The 16,903-nt window shown below is 39.9% G+C and overlaps 1 pseudogene; it reads left to right on the top strand.

The window, feature by feature from the left end:
- Positions 1-6,677: 6,677 nt before the first annotated feature.
- LOC144820234 (RNA demethylase ALKBH5 pseudogene) lies at positions 6,678-7,373 on the top strand (annotated as a pseudogene).
- Positions 7,374-16,903: the final 9,530 nt, after the last annotated feature.

Raw genomic sequence — 16,903 nt, forward strand, 5'->3', positions numbered from 1 at the left:
AAACTGGAGAACAGAACCTTAAATTCTTTATCTCCTCCATTGTGCACTTTCCTTAAGACCTTTGTGCTTTGCTTATAATGTGTCACTGCAATATTTATCGCACTGTAAAATCTCTTCAACTGGTTTGTTCTGATAACAAAGGACACCCTGGGTAATTTGGTTACTAATCTCTGGCCTTAGAAAATACACAATGGATACTAGAAACCTTGCCATACTCTCTCCCAGCAGATCATTCATCCCATTGTGCTCTCAATACTTCTGTATCAGTCTCTCAAAGTAAGTATGTACTGACTATTTTGGCTCTTAGAAGGTCTGCAAAATCTTAGGCCACTTCATCTCCTTTTGGGGAACCTTTTTTTCAGGTGCTTTAAGACCTCCTCGTACTTGGCTTTAACAATAAGCAAAGAGGCATTTGTCCCTACCACCCGAGATGGTTCTTGTCTAGGCCAATTGACTGCCCTCTTACACTCTGCCCACAGATCCTTTGTGACTGCCACCTCAAACAATACATCCAAGTCCTCCTACAAAACCTTGGAAATCACCATTATACGTTCCATCTGAGTCTACCATTTGTCTGGATTCTCTCTATGCTTTGGAAGAGTATTTGTGAATTGTAAAAGATCCAATGGGGACCATGGAAATGTACATAGGTTCCTCTCTGTACCTCACGCATGGAAAATTCCTTTGCCGTTTCCTTCTGCTTTCCTGACTCGTCCTCTTTCGGTCTTTCTCCCTTTTGCTTGACCTTAAACTTCTCTTTCTTTGAACCATAATTTTCTAAATTTCTCGGTATCACTTAATTCCCATTTATATTAAATCAGTTCCCTACATGGGTCCACAACCCCCTGAATTTTAACAACTGTAGCTCCGTTTTAGTCATCACATCCTAGCATTCTCCCGCGACTTCTATATCAACTCCACATTAATATGCCACCTTCTCCATCAACGCATGTGCCTCCCTTGCCACTCTTGTGGGTTGCTTTCTCAAATAAAGCATTCTCTCCATAATATCCGAGAATATCCTAGAAACTCCAATCCCACATTTTACTTCACCATTTTTTCAAACTACATTTTCAGCTGTAAGATTTCTTCATAGTGAGGACAGCCCTGCACTGTCAAGTCTGTTGAAGTGGTTTGGCTCCCCATTCCACCACTGCCTAAATTCTCCCCTTTTGGAGAGTCTAATGCAGTCTCTCCATGCTATGGTGCTGAGTACTCAGTGAGAGTAATGGGCTTGTTTCAACAGATCCAGGTGTATGAACAATGGGCACATTGGTAGTTTCTGTATAACTTGGTGGTGCAGAGGTCTCTGTTTTGAGTTCCATGTTTTTTTCTGATTCCGTCAACACCGGGGCTGTAGCACACGGTATGCCAGATGCCGCATTATATGGGGGCAGTGTTATGCTCATCTATAAAAGCTGTCCCTCTTCGTTCTCCATTTGTTTTTTCCTCCTTCAGTTTTTCCCTTTCATTCTCTTTGCTTTCTAGCAGGGTATAGGCACTGACACAATAACTTTCTCCCTCTTATTCCTTTGACTTCCCTCATCCTGAGTGATTCACCAAGAATGAGTTTACAGTGGCCTTTAAGTTGAAATGTATTTTTTTTATTTTTGCTCACCATCTGCTCCCATAGGTTTAAGGCTTCAAATTAAGTGACCTCAGGTTGTGGTTTCAAGTCATACATTCTTCGCCTCAAATTCTCTATTCAAGGTAGGTACTACTCAGCGGAAATCTGAGTTCCCAATCCTTGGATGTATATTCGTGCAATTGGTTAAACCACATGCACATGTGCAACCTTTTTTTCCGCTTCCACTTCCATGGATGGAGTACCTTCAGGAGGAAATTTTTCACTATTCACGTCCTCCTCATTCTTTGAGAAGGGATTCCCCATTCTAACAATATCTCACTCGCTCCTTAGTTCAATCTCTAGCCCTCACCGCAACAACACTCTTATAGTTCACCCACCAATCCCAGTGTGTCTGTCTCGAAGGTCTTCCTGTTGCAGCACAGCTGCAGCATCTGCTAGCAAATAACTGCATGGCTCTTTAGTGACACAATGCTCCAAAGCTGCTAGATTGCTTCTGAAACCCCTTTCAACAACTTTTGTATCATTGGCCTGCTTCAACTTAAAGAAGTTTTCACATCAAAAAGAAGACTACCTAATTTCATACTATAGTGAACTATCGCCCCGAGTAGGTAACTATACTTGTCTCGTCCACTCCCTGCACACTAGAGAACAAACCACCACCAACCTCTGTTAGTACACCTGTGGAGAAAAAGATTAAGGGGCTGATTACGAGTTTGACGGTGCAGCTTTGGTACCGCCCTCCAGTTGCACCATGAAACCTGCGTGAGAACCACCTGTCATATAATTCATTTTTTGTCATTGGCGGGCGATTTCTTTGGCGTTCCCATGGCAATGCCTATAAAATAGGCACCGCAATGAGCACACCAAAAAAAGTTCCAGCACGGCATGGACTGAAACGTCTAAGGATTGTTTTCGTACAGGAAGGTTTGTCTTTCCTCACAAAAACAATCCTGTTTGCAACATAGGCACTATTCCTCCATGGTGCAAGGGTTTGTGCATGGTGCTAGGGAGCCAACAGAGTGCCAGCGCAAGGAAAGGAAATGAATGCATTGTATTTTGTTAAATACAGAGAAGTCCTGCAGTTTCACGCAGCACAGTGCAGCACAGTGGTTTTCTGTGCTGCGCGAGAACTTCATGAATATGCCCCTTAGTTCAGCAGTTCAATAGATACATTGTATGTACATCGCCGGAGACAGTTGTGGCATGCTTGGAAAATAGCAAATAGGTTTTCAGTTTGTTTCCGTGAGTCTTGCAGTTCTGTACATGTAACAGAGTAAACGACAACAAGGAACACGTGACCTTGATGAAGTCGAGACAAGATGGAGGATATTGTAAACATAACTTGAGCCAACATAAGCCAAAACTATGATGCATTCAAATGAAAGAAAATCAACTGTCACATATATTCATTTCTTTAGACTTGTAGGACTGCCATCTTTCTCTGCTTGTCTGTAAGAACCCTCATCCATGACCACATTGAAATCTCCTATCATTATGTGATTGGCTGGCACATCTTCTCTAGAGCTATTGTGAATAGCTTTGTCAGGGCTTAAAAGGCATTTATTCTTTGCCTCTTTTCTGTAATCAGTCCCTTTACAATCACACAGCCAGGGCCGGGCTGGCCGTAGCGGCCACAGGCATTTCCCTGGGTGGTGGGGGGGGGGAGGGGGGCGTCAGGCTGGGGGCGGTTTTGGATCTCTGAGGAACCGTTTTTGTTACCTGGGTTCTGAAGCATAGCTGCAATATCAGCCCCCTGTAATAAAAGCTGCAGTGTTTTCCATGAGCACTTCGGCCCCCCACCCCCGCGGCTGGTCCAACTCAGTTGCCGGGACCATTTTGAAATCCCATTCCAGGCTTGCCCATAGCATCTCATTGGGTCCAAGCAAACACTTTTCATCTGGAAGGGAAATTATTATCAAGAAAATGAGTGACTCCCCTGAACCTCCTCTAAATCATGTGTTTGATTTTGCCATATAATAGAGTCCGCCCACAAATTAGCATATGTTCCCCAGTAAATGGTTCATTGTAACATAGTACGTCTGGCAGTGGCAGCTGGCAAGGACTGGGGAGGGTTGGTCAGAGGGTGGGGGTGGAGCAAAGGGGTAAAGAAAAATAAAACTTACCTCCTTGCCGCGTTTTTTCTCTCCTCCATCATCTCTAAGTGTCGTCCCTCCACTAAGCTAGAACAGGAAGCACCCAGGCTCCCTTGACCAATCGAAATGCTGCATTGTGATTGGCCTGAGTGCTGTGGTTCGGCACTCAACCAGGGAATGGGAGCCTGGACATGTTCTCCACCCAGTCTGTAATGAATTTCGGTGCTCTTCTTGCTTCTTGGAGGATTAAAACCTTGTCCCGGAAGTTCAATATAGGGGATACAATCAGTTTTGGGTTGGGGGTCATTGGTGGGAGTTTTTCGACAATATCCTGTGTGTTCTTTGTCTTTTGAAGAAACTAGAGAATTTATCAGGCTACATCCTGCTCTATTCTCCAATATCCCCATCCTCTGCTGAAAGGTGACTTCCATTTTAGATATCCCCTCAGTTTCAGTCATATTTAAAAATTTCAAATTGTACGTAGTGTTTTATATGATATATAGTTACATTTTAGGCTGCTGCAGGTAGTACAGCCTCTAGATATGGCTTCTGCTAGTAAGCAAAAACAGAGAGTTGCTTGGCTGTTTGCTGCCTAGTGAGGGAGAATTTAGAGCTCTATCAAGCGTGACATATAAAGATAATGAACTTTGAGTCACTGCAACATCTAGGTGATCCCAGTTTGTGTACGCCCAGTTAACCAGGGCTTATTGATGGAGAACTATAGATTAGCTCTCTTGACACGTTTGCCTACCTAATTGTCAGATGGCTATTTGCATTTGATACCATGTGATGGCCAAACAGTAATGGGATGTAGGTTCACAAAGCTTTTAGTGCACTTAATTTGAAAGTAGATGCACAAAACAGCACTTTTTGAATGGAAACCGGATATCCTGATTCTTGGACTCGTGCAATTGCCTCAAATGTGGAGGAGAGTGGAATCAGTGCATTCACACGTTTACCCTGATGTGCCTATTGTGGAATTCCTCAATGGGTCACCCTACAGAGTACATTCATGGGTGTTTACAGTGCAAGTAGTTAATCTTCCTGTTAAGGGCAGGAGTAGGTGACTTTCAAGGGTGGAAATGGAAACAGAACCCTCATATGTAATGGTAATTTAGCGGAAGGGGTTGCTTTAGACAGAAAAATTGCCAATTAAAGAAAAACAATGCATTCCGTTTCATTTTTGCATGCACAAACTGTCGCCTTGTGAATATTTCGAATTTTATCTCATTTGAGTATTTCGGCATATCTGCAATTGTTGTCAATGTCATTATCCTCTCTGAATCCTTCAAAATTCAAATCTCCTGTCAAATACAAGAATAACCTTATGGAAGCAGGTTTCTTACTTCCTCATATGGCCCTTTTTGAATTGTGGCCTGAGTGATTAATAGAGTAAGTGAAAACCTTAGGCGAGTGACGCGCTGCACACAAAATAACCCTGTAAGACGTCTTTAAAATAGTCACATAAATCACTCTCAGGCACAAATGCTTCGGTAATGGCATTAGGTGTGATGTACAGCCTCTTAAAGAAATGTTTGGGGACCACACCCCCAATAAAAAAATTAAAGTACACTAACTACTTTTTGTAAGTCGCTGAAAGTAAAACTAAGTTAAAATATTATTAAGTCGAAAAATATAAAGACATAATATAGTCATGGATTGAGCCTCATACTGTATAGCGACGAGGAGCTTGGCGTTCTGATGTGTCTGCGTCATTTCATTTTTAAGTCCCCTCTGCCACTTACAAGAACAATTTATACTTGTTCTACCCTCTGCTTTGTGCAAATGTGATCAATCGGAATGTGATTACGGTATGTCTAGACAGCTGCACATTTACACATGTTTTTGCAAATACATGCTGTAAGTATTCCGAGCATCAGCATGCTAAGCATTCTCCAACCGAAGAATTTCCGAACCAGACTTAAGAGGCCCATAATTCTCTGATTTACAAACAGTGACTGAAGGGTTATGCCATCCCTCTTCTGTGACTCCAACATTTCCGTCCTTTTATGTATCTTTTTGTACATTTTTGTGATACTGACGCACGCATACTTCACTGAATTCAAACGCCCAATTAACAAATGGCTCAGAACAAATACAAAGAGTTATCTGCTTTTTTAAAGTTTGATTTTACTTTGCTCCCTTATTTCCAAAGTAAATATGTTTCATTGGTTAGTCAATTTATTTTCATAACTGCATCCTTTATATAGTTACTAGAAGCAAAAAGACACAATATTTACTCCTCATCATAACTTGAATAGCAGTTACTGTATCAAATAGGAAAAGGGATCTGTGTTTTTCTTGTTGTTTAATGTTAACAAGTTTATTGAATATTTATATTAGAGTGTAAAAACGTGTTACTTTAACCTGCGCTGAAACCAACGGTGCATCTGAAGGTGACTCCCTCCTAAGCCAGTCCCACCATCTTTTTTTAGGTCTCCCTGCGTTGCAGCGCGAAGCGCTGCCGCCAACGAGACTTATTGTCACCGTGTTTGCCTCCAAGGGAGACAAACCTGGACACAGACCTGTGCACGAGGCGATTCAGGTCTGTGCAGGAGCCGATTCAGGTATGTGAACGCGCTTCACAGTGAACAGCTTGTGCGCGTTAATTAGGTCTCGCTAGAGACCGTGGACGCGCACCTACAGGCACACAGGCACCCCCCCTCCACACACACACACACACACACACACACACACACACACACACACACCCTCCCTCTCACACCCCCCCCACACTCACCGGGCTCTTTGTGTGTCCTCGCAGCAGGCAGACTTGGAGGTCGGCGTGTCTTCTCCGGCAATCTTCAGCGTGCGCCGATGTGCACGCTCATGGCACTGCGTCTCGTGCACTCTCACCGCGTTCGCTCCCGGCGTTCCTCACTCAGCTTGTTTATTACGTTCTTGATATTGCCCTTGCACAGATCGGCAGAGCTGAGCCATGCGCGGTGGCAGCTCCCCCTGCTGCAGCCGGTTTTGAGTGATGTGAGCCCCGCAGTATGGCCGTCAGTGGATACACGGACCTATGGGAAAGTTGCCGTCCATAATGCCTTCCCATTAAGGCCCGGAGCCGGGTTCCAAGAGGAAGCTGTCAGATGGCGAGTACAGCGACCATGAGGAGCCACCACTGCCCCCTCAGCTGCCTCTCCACTACCGGGACGAGGAGGCACGTCGGGTAAAGCACGGGATCCGGCAGATGCTTCTCTTCAGCCGGGAAGAGTGCCCCCGAATCAAGAGCCACATCGAGGTGGTGCTCGCTGCCGAGAAGGGGCTGTACAAGGAGCACACCGTGGACCGTGCTCCATTGCACAACAACTATTTTTTCAGAGAGTGCTACACTTTTGTGGCGCAGTTGTAGAAGCCCGGGCCTGGCCAGGAGCGGCTATACCCCAAGGGTGACGTTGATGAGATCCCCGCCTGGGTACACCAGCTGGTCATCCGCCAACTGGAGCAGCACCGGGTCACCCCAGAGGGCTTCGTTAAAAGCGCCATCACCAAGGATTACCAGCCCGGAGGCTGCATCATCTCTCACGTGGATACTCATCCACATTTTCGAACAGTCCATCGTTTCCATGTCCTTCTTCAGCAACTCGGCGCTGTGCTTCGGCTGTAACTTCCAGTTGAAGTCGATCCGGAAGTCCGAGCCAGTGTTTTGTTTGCCTGTGCGGATGGGTTTCGTCACCATCCTCAGGTAAGAGAAGATGGGGTTACTGTCATGCTGTGGGTGTGAAGATGCCTCCTCCGTGTATGGTGAAAGTGATGGGTAATGTAATTTTCAGTGCCAAAAGCCTAAAACATTTGTGATCATCACTATACAGCAATGCATGTCATAATGTAGTCTTTCGTTAATATCGAGCCCCCTTAAACGCAGTGCGGGGGGGGCCCTCCACGTACCTTGCAGGGAGGCCCCCTCAATTTTCGTTACGCCAGTGTCGGGAACTGTAACACTTCTTAAGCAAAGCTCAAAATGTAATTATCAGTCTTCTTGGCTGATGGATAGATAGAAGGATTACAGTCTTTGAGGTAAGGTGGTATAAAGGCCCACTGCCCTGTGGTAAAGAAATATATGCTCACTATCCACAGGGGTGGATAGCCTAACCAAACAAGCATTTGCAATGCAATAGGTCTCACACTTTTGAAACTTTAACCTATTGGTATTTTAAATGGCATTTACTTTTATTGATGTGCCCTTTGTACTCCTAGTCGTTGCTTGAAGGTTTTCAAAACACATAAATAAAAGGCATTGTCGTTTACAATGCCAATAGCTCAAAAGTCTGCAAATGCGAGACCTATTGCATTGCAAATGCTTGTTTTAAAGAAGGGAAATAGGCTCTGGCTCACAGGTGTGGCTCGTGTCGTCGGGGTAAAGAGGTGGTAAGGTGGGCAGGGAGGGGCGGGAATGGGGGACCATGGAGACAAATAAATAAAAAAGAAAAATAACTTACCTGCGTACTCCAGGATCGCATCCGTTGCCTCACTCACTTCTGCTGACCTCTCCTTTCCACTGCCAGGCAGGCATAGGCTCCCAGCCTTACTTGCAGCCAATCCTGAAGCTGCTCTCATCTTGAGAGCAGCTTCAAGATTGGCCTGATTGCTGTTGATTTGCGCTCCAGGACAGACTGGTCACCTGTGCCTGCTCTCTGCAACCCCAGCAATGCAGTTGTGTTTGGAGAGCTGATCACTGTGCATGTGGGTTTGGCCGGCCTGAGACAACCAGCCAAACCCACATGCCCAGTGAAGGCAGTGCCTCGCACTCCCCACCCAGCCTGTCACCACCCTGGCCCGCCCCAAGCCTTGGTATAAGGAAATATAAAACGAGAATAAAATGGGTTTTAAACTTGTTTTATTACCGTTTTATTTTTCACACTTGTACAAGTGATAGTTGGGGGCGACGCGCCTCCGCCATAGCAGATAAGCAGCCGCTGCTTGCTCAGCTACATATTCCTCCTATATGACATGATGATGTCCTCCCTAAACTCATTGAGCAAGGCCCTCCAAATGCCACCGCCAGCCTAATTTTCTAGTTTAGCAGTAAATGGAGAGAGTGCATGTGAGTCCCCACCCTTGCTGCCTAGTCGGCTCTTTAGAAGAGATCAGTCCTTGGGTAGGAAAAAAATCTTATTTTGTGGCCATCATTACTGATCCATGGGCAGAATCTAATTAGAAACCAATGCTATAGTCTGGGGTAAGTGGGTATGATGACGGATCCCAGGCACAGAGATTGAGGTACCACATAGGCACTGGCTTAGGGTTCAATTGGTTTTGTTCACAACAGCAACTACACTAATCATCTTGTGGCAAGTTGGTCGAGTGAGGTAATAGGAATCACTTTAGACAGGAGAACAGATAACTCCAGATGTCAATAAATACATGTATCATCAAAATAAAAACTTGTACTATTGACAAATTAGACAGATATCTTGATAAACCTACCACAGCAAAATACATTATGTGCGCTTAGGACAGTACTCCGTGGTTTTCTTTTTCAAAGATACTATGAATTACCTACTTGCTGTGAATACTGTAGAATCCAAGGATTTCGTATGTGCTTTCTGTGCTCTTGCAGTGTCAAATAAAAAATCCAGATCTTAACCACCCTACAACGGATAATAAAATAACATCATTAAAACAATACTGCACTTACTCAAAGTTCTTGCCTGGTGCTGTCCATAAACCGATGTGAGCACACATATTTGTGGTAATACCTTTAACAGAAAGCGTGTTGGAAGCGCAGATTGTGAGTGACATATGTTTTCAGATCAATTTCAGCTGTAACAATCTGAATTATGGACATCAGATGGTAGAGGGCTAAGTGTAGGTGACTCTAAGGTGGATTTTAAGGGTTTCCATAACACACATTCGGTTTCTAATTATGCAGTTTATTTTCTTTGATAAAAACCATACCATAATGCCTTGATACCTATTCAACAATTGATACCTTCTATTTTGCCATCCACATTTGCTTTCACATTTTGTGTTATCGAGAGAAGAAAAGGGAGATTTAAAATTCTAAACTGTTTACTATTTATGTGTATAAGTACTACAAAAATACTTCACATAGTCATCAAAAAAACTTCACTTTGGAACTGCGAAGTTTTACGGATCACTGACAAAATATCGACATACAGGAATTTTGATGCAGAAATATCGAAGGCAAGAATAGCGACATCCTATCTACAACATGGTAAGTACAAAAATATCGGAAAAAAATATGTTAAAAATATCGTTTTTTTTCTGAAAAAAATAAATGTAAAATAAAATAAATAACACTAATAAATAAAATAAACATAATTAAATATCTAATAATGTTTAAAATTAATAAATAATAAATATATAATATTAATACATTAATTAAACATATACAGAAAATATATAATATATGCATACGGAACAATAACTTGTAATAATTATTTTAATAATTTATATATTAATAAAAAATATTATAAATTACAAATACATTTACAAACAAAACAAAAACATAAATAAAAAGTAAAGAATCACGTTTAATAAATTAAAAAAATTAAATATACCTTTAATATTTTTAAAATAATTATATACTACATTATCTAAATTTATACAAAAAAATTAAATGGCTAAATAAATAAAAATACTATTCGAAATCCATAAGTAAAAAAAATACAGTAATAAAAATGTTGGATAGCATAGAACTTAAAATTACCATTCCCAATCCAGAGAGCGCAACAGTAGAGAAACCGTTGTAAAACGTAGAGGTTAAAATTACCATTCCAACTTCAGAGAGTGCAACAGTAGGGAAAACATTGGATAGCGTAGGGGTAAAAATTACTATTCCTACTCCAAAAAGTGCAACAGTAGGGAAAGCGTTGGATAGCGTAGGGGTAAAAATTACTATTCCAACTCCAGAGAGTGCAACAGTAGGGAAAGCGTTGGATAGCGTAGGGGTAAAAATTACTATTCCAACTTCAAAAAGTGCAACAGTAGGGAAAGCGTTGGATAGCGTAGGGGTAAAAATCACTATTCCAACTCCAGAGAGTGCAACAGTAGGGAAAGTGTTGGATAGCATAGGGGTAAAAATTACTATTCCAACTCCAGAGAGTGCAACAGTAGAGAAAGCGTTGGATAGCATAGGGGTAAAAATTACTATTCAAACTCCAGAGAGTGCAACAGTAGGGAAAGCGTTGGATAGCGTAGGGGTAAAAATTACTATTACAACTCCAGAGAATGAAACAGTAGGGAAAACGTTGGATAGCGTGGGTGTAAAAATTACTATTCCAACTCCAAAAAGTGCAACAGTAGGGAAAGCGTTGGATAGCTTAGGGGTAAAAATGACTATTCCAACTCCAGAGTGTGCAACAGTAGGGAAAATGTTGGATAGCGTAGGGGTAAACATTACTATTCCAACTCCAGAGAGTGCAACAGTAAGGAAAGCGTTGGATAGCGTAGGGGTAAAAATTACTATTCCCACTCTAGAGAGTGCAACAGTAGGGAAAGCGTTCGATAGCGTAGGGGTAAAAACCACTTTTCCCACTCCAGAGAGTGCAACAGTAGGGAAAGTGTTGGATAGCGTAGGGGTAACAATTACTATTCCCACTCCACAGAGTTCAACAGTAAGGAAAGTGTTGGATAGCTTAGGGGTAAAAATGACTATTCCAACTCCAGAGTGTGCAACAGTAGGGAAAATGTTGGATAGCGTAGGGGTAAACATTACTATTCCAACTCCAGAGAGTGCAACAGTAAGGAAAGCGTTGGATAGCGTAGGGGTAAAAATTACTATTCCCACTCTAGAGAGTGCAACAGTAGGGAAAGCGTTCGATAGCGTAGGGGTAAAAAACACTTTTCCCACTCCAGAGAGTGCAACAGTAGGGAAAGTGTTGGATAGCGTAGGGGTAACAATTACTATTCCCACTCCACAGAGTTCAACAGTAAGGAAAGTGTTGGATAGCGTAGGGGTAAAAATTACTATTCCCACTCCAGAGAGTGCAACAGTAGGGAAAGCATTGCATAGCGTAGAAGTTAAATATAACATACTTATAAATAATTGTTGTAAATAAAATAATTAAAAATTACATTTTTAAATAACTCTACATCATTTGCAATTGCCCACTAATAATTACTAAAAACATAATTACAATTGAATAATTAATAAACCAAAAAGTAACAATAAATACCAATAAATATTAATTAATAAAAAAAATTACTAAATAATAAATATTGAACACTAAAATATTTTTCAAAACAAAAAAACATATTGATTATTAAAAATTGATTACCAATCAAAAAATGGTAAACAATAAACTTATTTAAAAATATTTTATGAAAAATTAATTACCAATTAATAACATACATTTGCAATTAATAAAAAGTAATTAACAATTAAAAATATCAATTACCAATTGTAATCACCAATTACAAACCTTAATTACCAATTAAAAAAATTAATTGCCAATTACAAAATGTAATTACCAATTACAAACCTTAATTACCAATTAAAAAAATTAATTAGCAACTAAAATAATTAGTAATTAATTAGAAATAAAAAAATTAACAATACCAATAAAAAATAAATAATTACTTCATTACAATTAAATTACTTACTTCGATATATACAAAATCGATATTACTTACCTTAGGGTCGATATTCTGTCCAACAATATTCTTCACCACGATATTCTTCACCTTCGATATTTTCAACTCGATATTAATGTAGGTCGATAAATAGGAATCGATATTTTGACTGTGCACCAAGTTTGACACCTCCCCTAACATCTCATATGTGCTGGGAGTGCATAGAACGCCACTCATAAACTTTAGGTCGTGGTAAGTGGGAGTGCCCAGTGGCGGCTTGCCGACGGAAGGGCAGGGTTGTCGGGTAGGGGACTCCAACTTATGGCGGAACGGAGTTAAGTAAGTAAATAAATAAATAAGGCAATTTACATTGCGTGCGCTGCATTGCCGATTTCGCGATGCAGCACACGCAATGTAAATGTATTTACTTACCTCCGTTCCCCATAAGTCGGAGTCCACTACCCCCCTCCCCCGCCCCGTCGCCTCGCAGCACTCTTTCGGCGAACCTCTGGGAGTGTCATGTGGCAGTGCATGAAAAAGTGAGGATTATCTTCTGCAAAGTGGAAAGAGGAAAGGTAAAGTTAAAGAGGGGCACAAGGTAGAAAGTACAAATACAAATTATAAATACCTACAAAACCTATTTAAAGGTTCATGTAACTGTAGCAGTGGTCACATGTATTTAATTTTCCCTATCCAAATAGTTAAGTGGGATGTACATTCTTACCCATGCATAAAAGAATATTGCAGCTCATAAGGGTCATTTGCAATAATGACACTAGTTATCTAGTTGCCACACACTTCATGCAGTCTGTAACGGATACCACAATTTGCTCACTTATTTTGTGATTGGCTATGTCCCATGGAAGGTTAGGAGTGGCCACAGAGAAAGAACACTAAGACACCTGTGACAGGTATATAACAGAGTTAGATAATAAGGAACCACAAGGATTGAACATTGGTGAAGTGTTAAACATACATTCATATCTTTTTGCGAGCTGCCCAAACATACACTGGACAATACCAAAGGTGAGTAGTTTTTAACTTTTTTTTTTTGTTTAAGAAATTTTTATAAATTGTTTTCAAATACATAAGATAAAAGAGAAAATGGAAACATAGAGTAGGGTAGAGGCCATAATAAAACATGTATAACATAATTAAAATAAACAATCAGGCAAATAACATATGATGAAATAGTAATATTATGATAAAAAAAGGATGAGAAAGAAAGGAGAGTAGGAAAGAGAAAGAGAAAGATAGGAAGAAGAGAAGAGAGACAGAGAGAAAGAAAGGAAAGGAAGAACCAAAATAATGTAGGAGAATATTATAGAGAGAGAGAGAGAAAAAGAGTTAATGTATAGGAGAACGAGAAGAAATATAAGTAATGAAAGGAAGCCAAAGAAGATCAGATTGAATTTTTTGAGAAAGAGAAGAGGAGGAAACAGTAGCAATCCTGTGTTCATCACAAATAAAATTCCACCAAGTTAGTAACGATATTTTGGAATTGTTTTTCCAGGAAGATAAAATAACCTTAAAAGCTAATGCAATAAAAAGATCAAATAATCTGGAAACAGAATATACAACATCCACATCAGGTGATAAGGAACCTAAAAAAACATTCAGTAGTGATAAAGTATCATTAAAGTTAAATACTGATATGAAAATATTCCAAACTGAGTTCCAAAAGGATAAAACAGAATAACACTCATAAAGTTGATATTTTAACGTGCCCGTTTCAATGGAACATTACCAGCATATTGGAGAGGAGGTTGGTGAACATTTACAAATGCTAACACGAGTATTAATAGCTCTATGATAAATAAAATACAATATTTGGGTTTTACGAGCAGCAGCAGAAACTTTGAATAACTTAGACCACAGTTTATCCCAGGTTCTAACAGGAAGAAACTGACAAATCAGTTTCCCATGGAATCTCAATATAAGACTACGGTCTTTCAATAACATTTGATAACAATAAATTATATACAAGAGAGGCTTTAGGTCTATGGGTTGACAATAAGGGGTATAGAGGAGTAGAAGGGTATATAGAAGGTGTGTCAGGTAAAAGGGGCAAAGTAGCTAGATGAGATTGTATGGCATTAACAATGATATTATATTCATGAGAGAAGGGAATCAGATAATTGATAGCGTGTTTGTAAGGTATGAAAGGGAACAATAGAAAAGTTGTGGGGAAATTGATGCACAAAAATAATATCCTTTTCTTTCCAGTATTTGTAGTAAAATTATTTGCCTTTGTATTTAAGAAATTTGTTATACCATACAGTGGAGGGCAGAAAACATTGAAGTGAAGTAAAATCCTTGGAAAATGTGTTGTATAATAAAGTTTGGGAGTATTTTAAAACAGGGTTAGTGGACAAAAAAGTGCAGTGTGACATAAAAATAACATGTTGAAAAGAAAAATCTTTTAATAGGGAACCTTCAAAAAGGATCCCACTGGGGACAGGAATATCCACAAAATCATAAGCCAATAAAAAAGATTGTTTAATCAAAAAAGCTGAATGATAAACTTTAAAGTTAGGGAAATGTACCCCACCTTCATCCTTAGGGCGAATAAGTTTGTTTACAGCAATACATGGGTGTTTATTGTTCCACAAAATTTTAATACACACAGAGGGGCATATTATCAAGGGGGTTTATCTCCGCTTTTTTGGCTTTAAAAGCCAAGAAAGCGGAGATAAAATTATCTCCCTATTACCAAGCTGTCGCTAACACCAGTTAGTGACAGCTAATAGGAGATAGCGACCATCTTGGGCCCCGCTTTGCATGTCAGCGATATTTATCACTAATGACATGCAAAGTGGGCGTGCCAAGATGTTAGCGACTGGAAACAGTCGCTAACATCGCTATCTCCTATTACCAACTTTTGGAGATATTCGCGCTAAGCGCGAATATCTCCAAAAGCTAACATCTGCCCTGAGCTGTTCTTCACCATGTTATCCAATGGGAGGTGGATAACATGGCTAAGAGCATTTGCTCGATAATGCATGAATATCGCTGACTTTTCAGCGATATTCATGCATTGCGGCCGTTTTTTATCGCATTTGCGATAAACCTTGCTAATAGCAAGGTTTATCTGCGATAAAAATCGCCGATGTGCGGCGATAATTTTTGGCTCTAAACAAGTTAGAGACAAAAATTATCGCTAGTTGTTGGTAATATGCCCCAGAGTTTTTATACGAGAAAAATATACATTAGAAATTCTGATAGGAAGCATAGACAATGTATATAAAACATGAGGAACAATCATCATTTTGATTGTGTCTAACCTACCCCACCAGGAAAGATACAGGGGGAACCATATAAGGAGGAGTGATTGGAGCTTATTTATTAATGCATTAAATGTGAATTTAATTGTGTCATTTAGGGTTGATGAAAACCAAATGCCAAGGTACTTAATTTTTGAAGGACACCAAGCAGAATTAGTATCACTAAACATAAATTGATAGCATATAGAATTTAGGGGTAAAACTTCTGTTTTTGATAGATTGAGTTTGTGACCAGAAATACTGGAATATAATCGAACTTAATTCGTAAAATGTGGAAGAGATTCAACAGGGTTGGACATATAAATCAATATTTCATCTGCGTCTGTTTCAACAGAGTTAAGTTTGAAGCCAGTAATCTGAGAGTTAATATGAATATGCTCAAAGAATGGTTCAAGGCATAGGATAAATAATAAAGGGGAAAGAGGGCATCCCTCCCTTGTGCCTCTGGATTTGGAGAAATGATTGTTAACAAAAATACTGGCTCGAGGACAAGAGTACAAAAGTTTAATATAAGAAGTAAAAGAGGGTCCAAAACCAAGCCATTGGAGAGTTTGAAACATGAATTGCCAATTAATACGGTCAAATGCCTTTTCAGCATCTAAAGACAGGGAAGCAAGGGGTAACTTATATTTATTGCCATATGAAATGATATTAGTAAACATCCGAGCATTATCAGATGCTAATCTACCCTTCAAGAATCCAACTTGATCAGTTTTGATCAAAAGAAGAATGATGGTTTCAAGTCGGGACTCAAGAATTTTGGCAAAAATTTTACAATCATAATAATTTGTACAGTAAGAATGATCTTTATCAGGCTTAGGTATTATAACAATTAAGGCATCCATAAAAGACCCAGATGCTTTAGCGTCAGCAATAAAGGAGTTAAAGAGTTGTAGGAGTTTGGGGGCAAAATGAAATTAAAGGTATAGTAAAACTCTACAGATAACCCATCGGGACCTGGTGCCTTTGACTTTTTCAGAGACTTGATAGCATTGGTTACCTCCTGAAGAGTAATATCTTTCTCTAATGCATCAAATTCATCAGGTAGAGATGGAGAGGAAGGGAGACCTGAGAAAAAGGTGTTTAAATTTTGATTAGTGAGGAATGTGTCATTAGAGTAAAGAGATTGATAATATCCATGAAAGACTTCGGCAATGTCTTCATCTGATGAGACTAGTTTTTTAGTAGATTCAATAAGAATAGGGCCAATATTCTTACGTTCAGATTTAATTTTGAGATAATTAGCTAACATCTTACCCACTTTATTCTGACCTCCATGGTATTTAGATTTAACTTTAAGCAAAATATTACATGCCTCAACCGTTGCTAATTTGTTAAGTTCAGTTTTTGCTTCAATTATATCATGAAGGGCAGTAGATGAGCTTTAATCCTTTAAG

This window comes from Lissotriton helveticus, chromosome 2_1, assembly GCF_964261635.1.
Source record: "Lissotriton helveticus chromosome 2_1, aLisHel1.1, whole genome shotgun sequence".
NCBI lineage: Eukaryota > Metazoa > Chordata > Amphibia > Caudata > Salamandridae > Lissotriton > Lissotriton helveticus.